Genomic DNA, 13995 nt, shown 5'->3' with positions numbered 1-13995 from the left:
ATCAAGTTTCAAATTATAATTAGTTAATTTAAATAAAGATTTAATTAATTAAAAAATAATAATAAATAAAAGGTTTTGAATTTAGGCCCAGTTGGGATTTAAATTCAAAACAAAGAGATTGGGCCCAAGTCCATTTATGGCAGCCCAAGGCTTTTATTTTTGTTTATTATTTTTAATTAATTTAAATTTAAATAAATCCCATTAAGTTGCCTATATAAGGAATATGATATCTAAGGTTTTCTGAAGCAAGTCAGTCTCAGTTGATTTGGGTAAGTGAAAACCTAGACACTCTAATCCCTTCTTAGCCACAATATCTTCTTCTTTTCTAGATCTCTGTCTCATGTGTTGAGAACCAGCCCACACTAGTTCTAGGTTGATCAAAGGCTTGGTGAGGAAGACTGTGTTGCTGATCTTGTTCAATCTCTTGATAATACTCTGCTACATAAAGGAATCAAGGGTTAGAGAGATTGAAGGATGGAGTTGTTCCAGTTTCGCTGCGTAATGTAAATTTTTACTTTACTTTGTATTTGTATCAATTTCATAGGAGCATGTTCTAGGAATTTGCATGTTTGTTTGATAATATGTAAATTGCATGAAAATAAATAAAGATCCTGCAATGAGTCTTTCCTACAATTGGCCTCAGAGCCACAGGTTGCTAGTTTATTTTCATGAATGAACATGTATGAAATTGATTGATATGTTAGGTGTTAATTGGATGGTACATGTTATTGATGTATGTGTATATGTTTTCTTATGTAAATTTAGCAATAATTTGGTTGTGTTTTGGCTTGTTATGGATTTAAAAACTGCACAGTTTTTTTTGGACTGTTTTTTGCAGTGTGTGTGCTGGGCACGCATGGAGCCGCGCGACGGGACCCGGCCGTACGGATCCGTACGAACGTCCGTACAGCGTCGATGCCGGAACCCGCGCGCGGCATTTTTTCGCAAAAAAAATATATTTTTTTTTTTTTAATTTTTTTTTAAAATTGGATATTTTGTGCAGTTAGGTTTAAAATATTTAAAATTGATTATCTGATAATTTTATAGATATTTTTTTCTTTTTAAAATATTTTGAATTTGTTGATAATCATGATATTTTAAGATATTTTTTTTTATTTTGTTATAAATAAAATATTAAAATTAGTTATCTGATTATTCAATATATTTTTATTGTTTAAAATATTTATAATTGGTTATCAGATAATACTAGATATTTTAAATTTGGTTAAAAGATATTTTAATATTTTAAAATTTGTTAAAATATTTAAAAATAAAATATCTTATCATTCCTAACAACTTAACATGGTTAAATTAATTATTTGAAATTGAATTTTGTTTGATAAATTCTATTTTAATTAATTTAATATTTTGTAACTTGTTTAATTAATTATATTGAATTTTGTCCGATGAATTCTATGTTAATTAATTATGGTATTTTACAAAATAGTGTATTGTTGTGATATATTTGCATAATTTAATAATACATGCTTATAGAATAACATGTTAGGCCCATCCAATTATTAACATATCAAGCATCATTATTAAGTTATTTTTTGCATTTGGGCTTTAAATATAAGTATAATGATGGCCCATTTTTTGCGTTTAAAAAATGTGGGAAAACTTAAATAAAACTTTCATAAAATGTTAGGTTTTATTTGGGCCCAATTGAACATGTAAAGTTTAAATTCCTCTCTTGTGGGTGGTTCCACTTGTGAAGGCCCATTTGCTTTGCATTACTAGATTGGGTCTAATCAATTGAATAACAATTAATAAAACAAAGGTTCAAATTCCTGTCTTTTTGGGCTTTGTGTGGAAGTTAGGGAGCCTTAGTAGTGGGTCCGACATACTGAACCCAGCTCTCCTCCATGCAAGCTCGAATTGTTAAGGTCCATTTACCTAAGTTGGACTTAATTGTATTAGGTTATTCTTTTTAGTTGGACCTAATAATTGATTAGAAACATATTAATTCTAATTTTTTGATTAATTTTCAATGGCAATTTTAGAATTAATGGAAAAATTATAAACTATGGTTTGTTGATTATTTTAATAATTTGGTGAACCTTAGTTGGTTTATTGATTATTTTGATAATTTGGAAAACCTAAGTTGATATTTTTTTCAAAAAGAATAAAATACTAAAATATTTAATAATGAGTTTTAAAAATTTTCAATTCAATCTCCACCGTTGATTTAACAAGGTTAGAGTTCAGTGGGGCCTCATGGCGCTTTGATTTCGTCTCCCTACGGAAGGTGTTCACTGGACTTCTTAACATGGTTAAATTTCTTAGGATAAATGGTTATAGATGGACCTTCTATAGACTCATCCCTATGGTGACTATAGGAATTAAGTCTATAATAATCGAAACCGTGGATCAAACTCATAAAGTAAGAAATATTTGTGACTCTCGCCTACCGGGACACATGAGTTTCCGTTACTTTGATCGGATGGAATAGGTAGTTAATAAAAGTCTATGACGTTTTATTAATTGAGATGTTTCTCTATTTAACTACGTGAACATTTGTGACTCTCGCCTACCGGGACACATGGGTTCATGGCTAGCTAAAGTACCTAAGAAATAGAAGATAAGTGTTTTAGTATTTTGCTTATCTCAAAACATTTTGTATGTTATGTTATTTCTAAAATATTTAATGAATAAATGTTTGTCAAGCAATGCGTTGATTTCTACTTAGTTGATAATAGAAGCTCTAGGCTTCCCACCTCATACTCTCACTGATCTCTAAAATGTTACGCTAGGGTGAGAACCTCACGAAATGTTTGCCCAACATCAACATGGTGTTGATTTTAGACAACATCGAGTTCGTGATAATCAAAGATATTCCTATTTTTCCCATGCAACGATCACCGAATCCTTCAAAGAGGATTGTTGATGGTAGTTCGAGCAAATGAAAGAATACTAATAATACTAAACAAGCCCAAGGAGAAGCTGCTTTGAGCTTCTTCTTCGAAGAGCAAGAGAGGAAGAAATTCATACAAAAAGAACAAGAAGTCAACTGGCAAGGCATCAAATGCTGCAAAGTATCTTGGAGCAAGGCCTGATTATAAGTACACAAAAAGGGTAGTGTTTCCAATTGCAAGGAGACTGGGAATTGGAACAATATTGCCCAGAACTCAAGGCATATGGAACCCAAAATAATTAAATTTGTCTTGGATGCATGTGATTTTAGAGGATGATACTTCGAATTTGGATCGCTGAATCACAATCTACTAACACATGCATGTACTTTTTTACACTTTTAGCATTGGGAAAGCCATGAAGGATAAAAAGTCACGGCTTGGTATCCATCAAGGGTTGTTCGTATCAAACAAGGCAAAATGATAAGCTTGAATGAATTTTGGAAATAAATATATTGTTTTAAGACAATGTTTATTTTATTCCAATTTTCAATGGAAATTTTAATTTAAGTTTTTCTTATTACATCAACAACAATTTGTAGTTACTTTCACAAGTAATAAAATCCTATTTCTTTAAATGGATGTGAATTGTGGGGTGGATGTATGAAAAACAGGCTATACCTATTGGAACTAGACGAACCCTATGTTATAAATAATGAGTTGTTTAAGACAGCTAATTCTAGGACTGTTAAACGACAAAAGGTCAATAACGTTAGAAATGATGTACCCTTGGCATTTTCGCTTTGGTCATATTTGTTATGATAGGATTCAAAGACTAACAAAGGCTAGGCCTTTGAGGGAACTCACCTAGGGTGACCTACCTGTTTGTGAATCTAGTCTCGAGGGCAGAATGACAAAGCGTCCATTCTCTATGATAGGAGAAAGGGCCAAAGAACAACTAGGGCTAGTATGTTCAAATTTCTGGGGACATATGAATGTTCAAGCGAGGGTTGGTTATGAGTATTTCGTCACCTTCATCGACGATTGCTCTAGAGACTCATGTAAGTACATAAAGCATAGGAATTTTGCGAATTTGTTAAGAAGTTCAAAGAATTCATTGCTATGACTTTAAAACCAAATTAGGTAAAACGTTAAAGATCTTGCGATCTGATAGGGGTGGAGGAGGGGGTGGAGCTATGATTTGGAGAAGCGTTAAGCTATCTGCCATTTTAGAATCCACTTTGGAGGCTGAGTACATAGCTGCGTCTATGGCGGCTAAGGAAATAGTCTGGCTAAGGAAGTTCTATACGAATCTCGGTGTTATTCCAGAAATGGATAAACCACTCATTTTGTCTAGTGACAGTAATGAGGCAATAGCGAATTCGAAAGAACCTCGAAGCTACAAAAGAGCAAAGCATATAGAGAGAAAGTATGGATACCAAGAACACAACTTGCTACAACGAAATCTGGAATTTCGTTTCTAGCCAGTTCTTTATGTTTGATAATTTCTTGACATTGTTTCCAATGAATAAGATATCATCTACATAAAGGATTCAAAACACCACAATGTCTTTTTCCTTAAGTTGTCAAACACAAGGGTCAACTACATTTTGTTCAAAAACTCAGGTCTTAATGTTTCCATTTAACCTTAAGTTCCAGGAGCGCGAAGCTTGTTTAAGTCCATAGATTGACTTACTCAGCTTTCCAAATTTCTTGTCCAACTACTTTAAATCCTTCTGATTGATACATGTTAATTGTCTCATCAAGATAGCCATTAAAAAATGCTTCTTTGATGTCCTATGCCTTATCTCTTAATCAAGAGTTGTGGCTATGGATAAGAGTATACTAAATGAATTTTAACATGGCTACCGGAGAAAAAGTTTTCTCTAAGTCAAATTTCTCTCTCTGCCACGAGTCGAGCCTTTAATGTCTCGACCTTTCTATCAGCTCCTCTCTTCTTCTTATAGATCCTCTTGCACCCCATGGGCCTAAAGTCCAATGGCACATCTATAAGATCTCAGACAAATTATGAGTACTTAGATATGCAGTTCCAAGATCATTTAACTGAACTTGGGATTTTATCACAACTTACTGCCCCAGGTACTGCGTAACAAAATGATGTAACGGAACGCCGGAATAGAACTTTATTGGAAATGGTTAGATGCATGCTTAGTTACTCAACTCTACCAACTTCGTTTTGGGGACATGCAATTGAAATCGCAAACGACATTCTCAATGTCGTGCCGTCTAAATCAATCCCCAAAACACCTTTAGAATGCTGGAATGGTTGTGAACCTAGTTTACGCCATTATAGAATCTGGGGGTGTCCCGCTCACGTCCTGAGGAAAAAGGAGGGAAAGATAGAACTACGAACTGAAGTTTGCATGTTTGTTGGCTATCCTAAAGGTACTCGAGGTGGACTTTTCTATAGTCATTCAGAAAATAAAGTGTTTACTTCTACAAATTCTACTTTTATGGAAAATAAATATATTCAGAACTTTAAACCTCGCAGCAAAGTAGTATTAGAGGAGATGGTTAAAGAATTGACTCCAACCAATGTTCCATCGTCATCAATGTGAGTTGATGATGAAATTCCCACTCTTCATGTCCAACCGACGCAAGTCGATTTAAATGAAGATAGTACCACTGTTCCTGAGCAAACAGTCACAAAGCCTCGTCGTAGTGGGAGGGTTTCTAGGAACCCAGTTCGCTATGGTTTGGACGGTGAAACCAATATGGTTGTTGGTGGCACTAGTGATGATGATCCGTTGTCTTTCAAACAGGCAATGGATAGCCCTGAAAAGGAACTATGGCTCGAAGCCATGAAACAGGAAATGGGATCCATGTACTCAAATTCCGTATGGGATCTTGTGGAAGCACCTAGTGACTTTAGGGCCATTGGGTGCAAGTGGATCTACAAGAAGAAACGAGGTGTTGATGAAAAAATCGAGACTTATAAAGCTCGATTAGTGGCAAAGGGTTATACCCAAAGAGAAGGCATGGACTATGAGGAAACTTTTAGTCCGATAGCCTTGCTCAAATCCATTCGCATCCTCCTATCCATAGCAGCCGCTCTCGACTATGAGATCTGGCAAATGGACATCAAGACATCTTTTCTTAATGGAAAGCTTGACGAAGTCATTTATATGGATCAACCAGAAGGATTTAAAGTAGCTGGACAAGAAGGAAAAGTTTGCAAGTTGAATAGGCCCAATCATGGACTTAAGCAAGCTTCTCATTCCTGGAATCTTAGGTTTGATGAAATAATCAAAATCTATGGCTTTGAACAAAATATTGATGAGCCCTGTGTTTACCAACTGAAGGCAAATCAAATATTGGTATTCCTGGTTCTTTATGTGGATGATATCTTACTCATTGGAAACAATGTTAAGAAACTATTAGATGTGAAGAATTGGCTGAGCACTCAATTCTAGATGAAGGATTTGGGTGAAGCAAGTTATGTTCTAGGTATCCAGATTATCAGGGATAGAAAGAACAGACTCTTAGCTCTATCTCAAGAAGCTTACATTGATAAAGTGCTTGAACGTTTCTCAAAGACAAATTCCAAGAAAGGGCATCTATCGTCCCGCCATGGAATTAATCTTTCAAAAAAGCAGTCTCCCCAAACTCCTGAAGAGGAAGATGCAATGAGAAAAGTTCCTTACGCATCTACAGTTGGAAGTCTGATGTATGCCATGTTGTGTACTAGACCAGATATCTGCTATGCAGTGGGAGTAGTGAGCATGTATCAGTCAAACGCAAGACCGAGACGGACTAAGGATTATATGTTAGTCTACAAGGGTAGTGTTTTGAACCCTGTAGGCTACACCGATTCAAATTTTCAGACTGATGTCGATGCCAGGAAGTCTACTTCTGGAATGGTGTTTACTCTTGGGGGTGGAGCTGTGATTTGGAGAAGCGTAAAGCAGTCTGCAATCTCAGATTCCACCATGGAGGCTGAGTACATAGCCGCGCCAGAAGCAGCTAAGGAAATAGTCTGGCTAAAGAAGTTCTATTCAGTTCTTGGTGTTATTCCAGAAAGTGTCTACTCCCATCCTTTCTCAACTTTTGATGGAGAAACTCACTGGAGAAAACTTCCTTAAATGGAAGCAGAACATCAACATTGTGTTGATTGGTGACAACTCCAAGTTCGTCACGACTGAGGAATCCCCGGAAGTTCTAGCTGAAGGAGCAACCAAGTCTGTGAGGGACAAGTATGAGCGTTGGCAGGCGGCTAACAACAAGGCGCGGTACTACATGTTGACTAGTATGGTCGACACTCTCAAGACAAAGATGGAGAATGTCGAGACAGCCTACGAAATCATGGATCAGCTCCAAGACATGTTTGGTGCCAAGTCAGCGCAAACTCGTTTTGAGGCCACCAAGAAATATGCCAATGCTCGAATGGCACCTTCTCAACATGTTCGTGATCACTTGATCAAGATGACAAACTACTTTCAGGAAGCTGAACTACATGGAGCCATAATAGATGAGGAAACTCAAGTTGGCTTAATCCTCAATAGTCTCTCTCCATCTTTCCTACCATTCACCACCAACTATGTGTTGAATAAACTCAACTATGGTCTAAGGCAGCTCATGAATGAGCTTCAAACTTTTGAGTCTATCATGGGTGGACCAAGTAAGGGAGGAGAAAAGAAGACAACTTCTACTGCTGATCCAGCTAAGGCTGAAGCTAACCAAGCTTCGTCTTCGAAAGCTGGAAACAAGAGGAAAGGTGGACAAAACAACAACCCCAAGCCTGCAAAGGCTGCAAAGACGAGTGCACATCTAAATGCACAGATGCCTAAGGGGAAGAACAAGAAAAACAAGAAAGGTAAAGGTAAGTGTTTTCACTGCAAAGGTAAGGGGCATTGGAAACAGAATTGCCCCAAGTTTCTAGCAGCTAAAAACAAAAGTAATGATTATAGTTCATTTATCTTGGAAACATGTGTTTTAGAGAATGATAAATCTATTTGGATTATTGATTCTAGGCGTACTAACCATGTTTGTAACTCTTTACAGCTTCTTGAATCGTGGAAGGAAGTGGACGAAGGCGGCTTAAAGCTTAGAGTTGGGAACGAAGCGTTCGTTGCGGTCCAAGCTAGAGGAAGAGCTCGTCTGAAGTTCAGAAATAAATTTTTAATTTTAAAAGATGTCTTTTTCATTATGAATTTTAGTAGAGATTTAATTTCAGTTTCCATGTTGCAATTAGAACAATTTGTTATGACTTTCACAAGTTTTAATATATCTATTTCTTTCAATGGATCACAATTGTGTATTGCATGTTTGGAAAACGAGCTTTATATTATGCGACTTAACGAACCCCTCGCTCTTAATAATGATTTTTTCAAAATAGCTAAACCTAGGACCAATAAACGTCAAAAGACCGATAACAATAATATGACGTATTTATGGCACTTGAGACTAGGTCACATTGGCTATGATAGGATTCAAAGACTTACAAAGGATGAACCTTTGAGGGAACTCACCTTAGGTGAATTACCTGTCTGTGAATCTTGTCTAGAAGGCAAACTGACCAAGCGTCCATTCTCTACAAAGGGTGATAGGGCCAAAGAACCACTTGGTCTTGTGCATTCAGATGTTTGTGGACCTTTGAATGTACAAGCCATGGGTGGTTTTGAGTATTTCGTCACTTTCATTGAAGATTACTCTAGATACTCATGTCTTTACCTAATGCATAAGAAATCAGAAACATTTTCAAAGTTTCAGGAATTCCTAGCAATGGCTCAGAACCAATTAGGTAAAACGTTAAAGATCTTGCGTAAGATAGCACAATATATACCAAAAATATGTAAGATATGAGAAAAAAATACCAAAAACAATCATATCTCAATTTCTTTAGGTTTTTAACTAATCTATGATATATTTGTCCCATTGGCGAGAGTAAAAAATACCACTAGTTAAATAGAGTTGTAAACTCATTTAATAATGGACACCACTATTAACAACCTACTATTCGATCAAAATAAGAAAATAAAATCTCTTATTTTATGAGCTAAACCCACGGTTTCGATAATCATAGATTTAGTCCTAGTAGCCACCGTAGGGGTGAGTCTAGTAGAATTTGACATATAATTATCTATCTTTCGAGATCTAATCTTGTCAAAATAACTAATGAACACCTTCCGTAAGGGGGCGAATCAAAGTGCCTCGAAACCCCATTAAGCTATTGACTATGTTAAACCAACAGCGGAGATCGAATATAAATATTAAAATAATCTCATTATAAAATTAAAAAATAGTATTTTTATTATTTATTTTTAGAAAATTAATGACTATAGTTTTCCCAAAAAAATTAAACAGATTAAATTTTTTAAAACCAAAGTCCTATAATTTCCTATTAATTCTAAAGTGTCACATTGAAACAAATTCAATTAATTTAGAATTAATTTGTTGCTAATCAATATTTAAGTCTAACTAATATAATGAACCTATACAATTAAGTCAAACTCAAGTAAATTGGCCTTAACAATTGTGCTTGTATTTAGGAGGGTTGGGTCTAGTATGTCATTCCCACTACAAAAGCCTCATATCTTCCATACAAGGTCCAAAAGACAAGAATTTAAATCTTTGTTTTATTAATTGATTAGGCTCATTATAGTCATGCAAAGCAAATGGGCATTCACAAGTGGAATCACCCACAAGAGAGGAATTTAAACTTTACATTTTCTAATGGGCTCAAATAAAACCTATCATTTTATGAATATTTGATTTGGAAAAAATCATATATCTAACAAACATATGGGCCACTATATGCATCTTAGCCCAATTGCAAAAAAAAAAAAAAACCACATATAGTGTAAACAGACATGTTATAATTGGATGGGCCTAATCATGTTACTATATGAGCAATTCTATGAATTTATGCAAAAATACCACAATTAATTTCATTTGCAAAAATACTACAATTAATTATCTAGAATTTATCAAAAAATTCAAATTAATTAAATTTTTACAGAAAATAAGTCAATTTAAATTAAATTTATCAATAATTAACAATAGTTAATTTAAATTTCATTTATCAACAATCAACTTGGCTTTAGGTTAATTTGAAAAAAAATATATTAATGTAATTTAAATAGGATTTATCAACATTTAACCAAAGTTGATTTAATTCTCATTTATTAAAAAAATATTTTATTGATTGGCTGAAAAAAAAATTGATATTTTTCTGTTTTTAAAAAATCAATATCTTGTGTTGTTACAACTATAAGCAAATATTTTAACCATTTAAAAAAATATATATTAATAACTATAACAACCCTAAAATATCTTAAAACAGTTAATTAAATTCAAATATCCATAAAAATATCTAACTAACAATATTCAAATTTCAAATAATTTATATATTAAAAACTATAGAATAAAAAGATATTTATATTTTCAAATAAATATTTAATAAAAATATCAAGAATTTAAAAGAAAATATCTTAAATATCTGATATCTTAATTCTAATATTTTAATATATTAAAAGATTTAAAATTAAGTTGTTAGTCTATTTTTAAATTTGAATTTGAATATTTGTAGAAAAAAATCCAATTATTTAAATCTCAACTAACAAAAATATCTTAATTAAAAAAACAATTTTAAATGATAAAACAAAAAAGATATTTTTGGTTTTGATTATAATTAATTTATTTCCACAAATTTTATTTAAAAATGGATGAATAGTACCCATGGGTACTGTTCACCGCGCTGCTGGCTAGCTCGCGCGCATGAGCAGTCAGGCCAAATTTTTCCAAAAAAAAATTTTAGCAATTTTTCAAACCAAAACCATTTTCTAATTAATTTTTAATATTTTTTACACAAAATAAAGCATATATAAAATTAATATCATAGAAAACACAACAAAATAACCTAAAAAATTGCTAAAATTCACATAAAATCAATATCCTTCATAAAAACATGAAAACCATACAATTATTCAAACATATCAAATAATCCAATTTTAAACATGTTCATGCATGAAAATAAATATTACCAAAGGCTCTGAGGCCAGTTGTTGGGAAACTTATACAGGATCTTTATTTATTTTTATGTAGATCTAATATTAAACAAATTAATATGAGATAACCTAGAACATGTTTCTAAAATTGAATTCAAAGAGAAACAAAGATAAGAATGCTTACAGTATACGCAGCGGAATGAAAGAGTCATTTCTCAGTTTCTCTAACTCTTGTATCCTTTCTATCGCAGAGTATTATCAAGAAACTGAACCGTTCTTCTAATTTCTTCACAGTCTTCCAATGTATCATTAGAATCACCTAGACTAGTGTGGGAAATTCTCAACACATGAGATAGATACAGAGAGAAGAAGAGAAAATAACTAAGAGACTTAGAAAAAGACTTGTGTTTAGAGAGAATCTAAAACCTATCAGAAAACCAGTGATTAAACTTCTCTGTCGTCTCAGAAATCTGAACTTCTGACTTCTCTCTAAGCTCTCCTTTTCTAGACTCAATTAGGCAATTTAATTTAATTAAAAAATAAATAAAATAATAGCCAATTTGAAGCCCTAGGTCGAAATTATCATGGGTTTTAGGTCCGTGAAATTTCTCATTTGATTATAAGCCCATTGGACTTAAAATCAAGGCATGTATTATTTTCTATAGATTTAATTAATTAAATAATTATTTAAATCATTTATTAAATTAATTATTTATAATTTGAACCTTGATTTAAAATTATTTATCAATTTAGATACCAATTTATCTTAATTAATAAATCTACCTTAATTTCTCTTTTCTTCTAATAAAATACATAACTTTATGAAACTATCCAAAATTGACCTGGTCAACTTTGATAGTTCTAATTGATAATTAAATCAATTAATTGAGACTATCTAGATGATTTTATCCAAGGTACAATGGAGACCATGGGCCTATGAAATCAAACTCCAATAAGTTATCATAAATCTAACAAATAAATTTACTAACTTATTAATTCCTCGTGACTCCACTATAGACTCGGAATTGCACTCTTGAATTCATTGAACGCTCTATAACAAATATAGATACGATTAATTATCCATCGTTACAACCATAATTGTCACTCAATCCATTATAGATGGTCTACAATGAGAGAGGACTAAAATACAGTTTTACCTCTCATTGTATTTTATCCTTAAAACACTTATTTCCTTGTAAATGATATTTCAGTAAACTAATTTAATTACTGAAATGAGATCTCTATCATTTAGCACCTTGAACTAAACTAAAAGGAAACCATCATTTCACTTCTTCATCAGAAGTTATAGATGTTCATATCTATGATTAACACTCCCACTCAATTATACTACCGAGTTCCCAAGATGTAAGTGTGGGCTAGTCCGTAGGGTAAGCTGGTAATGAACAAGTCAAAGAACTCAAATAATACAATCAGTTAGAATACTAACCACTCAGAATTGAGATTGAATTGACCTATGGTCAACTACATGATATGACTAGAATAGATAATAACGGTATGTTTACTTATCTTATCAACTGTCAATATCGGTCATGTCCGATGTAACAAATACATCCGATCTTATCTACTTTGCTAATGTTCTGGAAAGAACATAACACTGTAGTGTGTAAGTAGATCATATCGTAGATTGACAAGTCAGTGTAAATCATGAGCACTGACTAATCTTAGGACTAACTTATTTTGAACATATAATCATATTTATATTTCACTGTGATTACGTCACTATAAATACGATCAACTATATGCTCGGGATTTAATAGAAGTTTATATTAAACAAATAATCATGAAAATAAAACATGTGAGCAAAGTGATTGACCAAGTCAAAAAATGATTTCTATTCTTTTATTGATAATAAAATGAGATTACAAAGAATTTGAGTTTTAATTTGGGCAAAAACCCCAACAATATATATTATTAAAGTTTTAGTGAATTACCTCGTCCAAGGTAAATGCTTAGCCATCAAATGGAATCACTACCAAATCCAATCAACTGCAAAAAAAAAAAAAAAAAAAATCAAACATAACCACAACTAAACACTAACAATTATAAATAATTACATAATTTTAAAAAAAAATACTATTCATACAACTATAAGTTTCTCAATTCTCATAAATTAACCTAACTTTATTACAAAAAAAATTAACAATTCTCAATTTCTAAATTCTCGTAACATCAAATTGACTTAACTATTAATTTCTCAAATTCTCAATTTCTCGATTTCATAATTTCACATCTCAATTCTCAATTTTAATTCCAATTCTAAAAATTAACCTAACTTTATTAAAAATCTCAATTTCACAAATTAACCTAACTTTATTCAAATTTACAAACCTAATTCTAATTTCCTAATCCTAATTCTAATCTTAATTCTACAATCTGTAGCACAAAAATCAACTTATAATTATATATCTATATATGAATTTAAATATATTAATGAATTATTAAAAAAAATCAACTTACCTGTCGTGGGTCTCGGAACCATGGGGGAGGGGAGCACTCGGACTAGGGAGGTCGTGGGGAGCTCCTCCTCGTCGCTATCATTCGTTCGAGAAAAGGTCGAGTAAGACGTGGGGAAGCACTCGTTGGGAGGGGTGGCGGAGACCCGTGGGGGAGGTTTCGGGGATCGAGAGGGCTGGATTTTGACTTGGGTGGGGCTGAGTTCGCCGTGGGAGGGCTGGGTTCGTTGTGGGTTTTCCTTGCACCGTCGCTGGTTCACCTCTTAGTTCAAAGAGAAATGAGAGGAAAGGTCTGGGGGGTAATATTTTGGACTTGGCGTTGGTTCATAACCGACGTTATTTCCACGATAGCGTCGGTTCATAACCGATGCAATTGCCACGTTAGTGTCGATTCATAATCGACGATAACCCCGCATAATAAAAACACGCGTTTTGTTTAAACTCATTTAGCGTCGGTTGAGTTATAAATGACGGGTTGATGACCATCTTATTAGATGAGCAGTAGTGTCGATTTTGCAAGACCATCGTATTAGATAATATCAACAAAGATGTTAGATAAATTGAAACTTCAATGACCCAATGAACAAATAAAGAAAGAGAATAATAATGATCAAAATAAATCAAGTAAATGAAAAAACTATAAGAAATAACAAAATCATAGAAGGCATGAACTCATATCAAATGAATGAATTTGGAAGAAAA

Source organism: Humulus lupulus, chromosome 2, assembly GCF_963169125.1.
Source record: "Humulus lupulus chromosome 2, drHumLupu1.1, whole genome shotgun sequence".
In the NCBI taxonomy this organism is placed as follows: domain Eukaryota; kingdom Viridiplantae; phylum Streptophyta; class Magnoliopsida; order Rosales; family Cannabaceae; genus Humulus; species Humulus lupulus.
Note: the sequence above shows the minus strand (reverse complement) of the source record.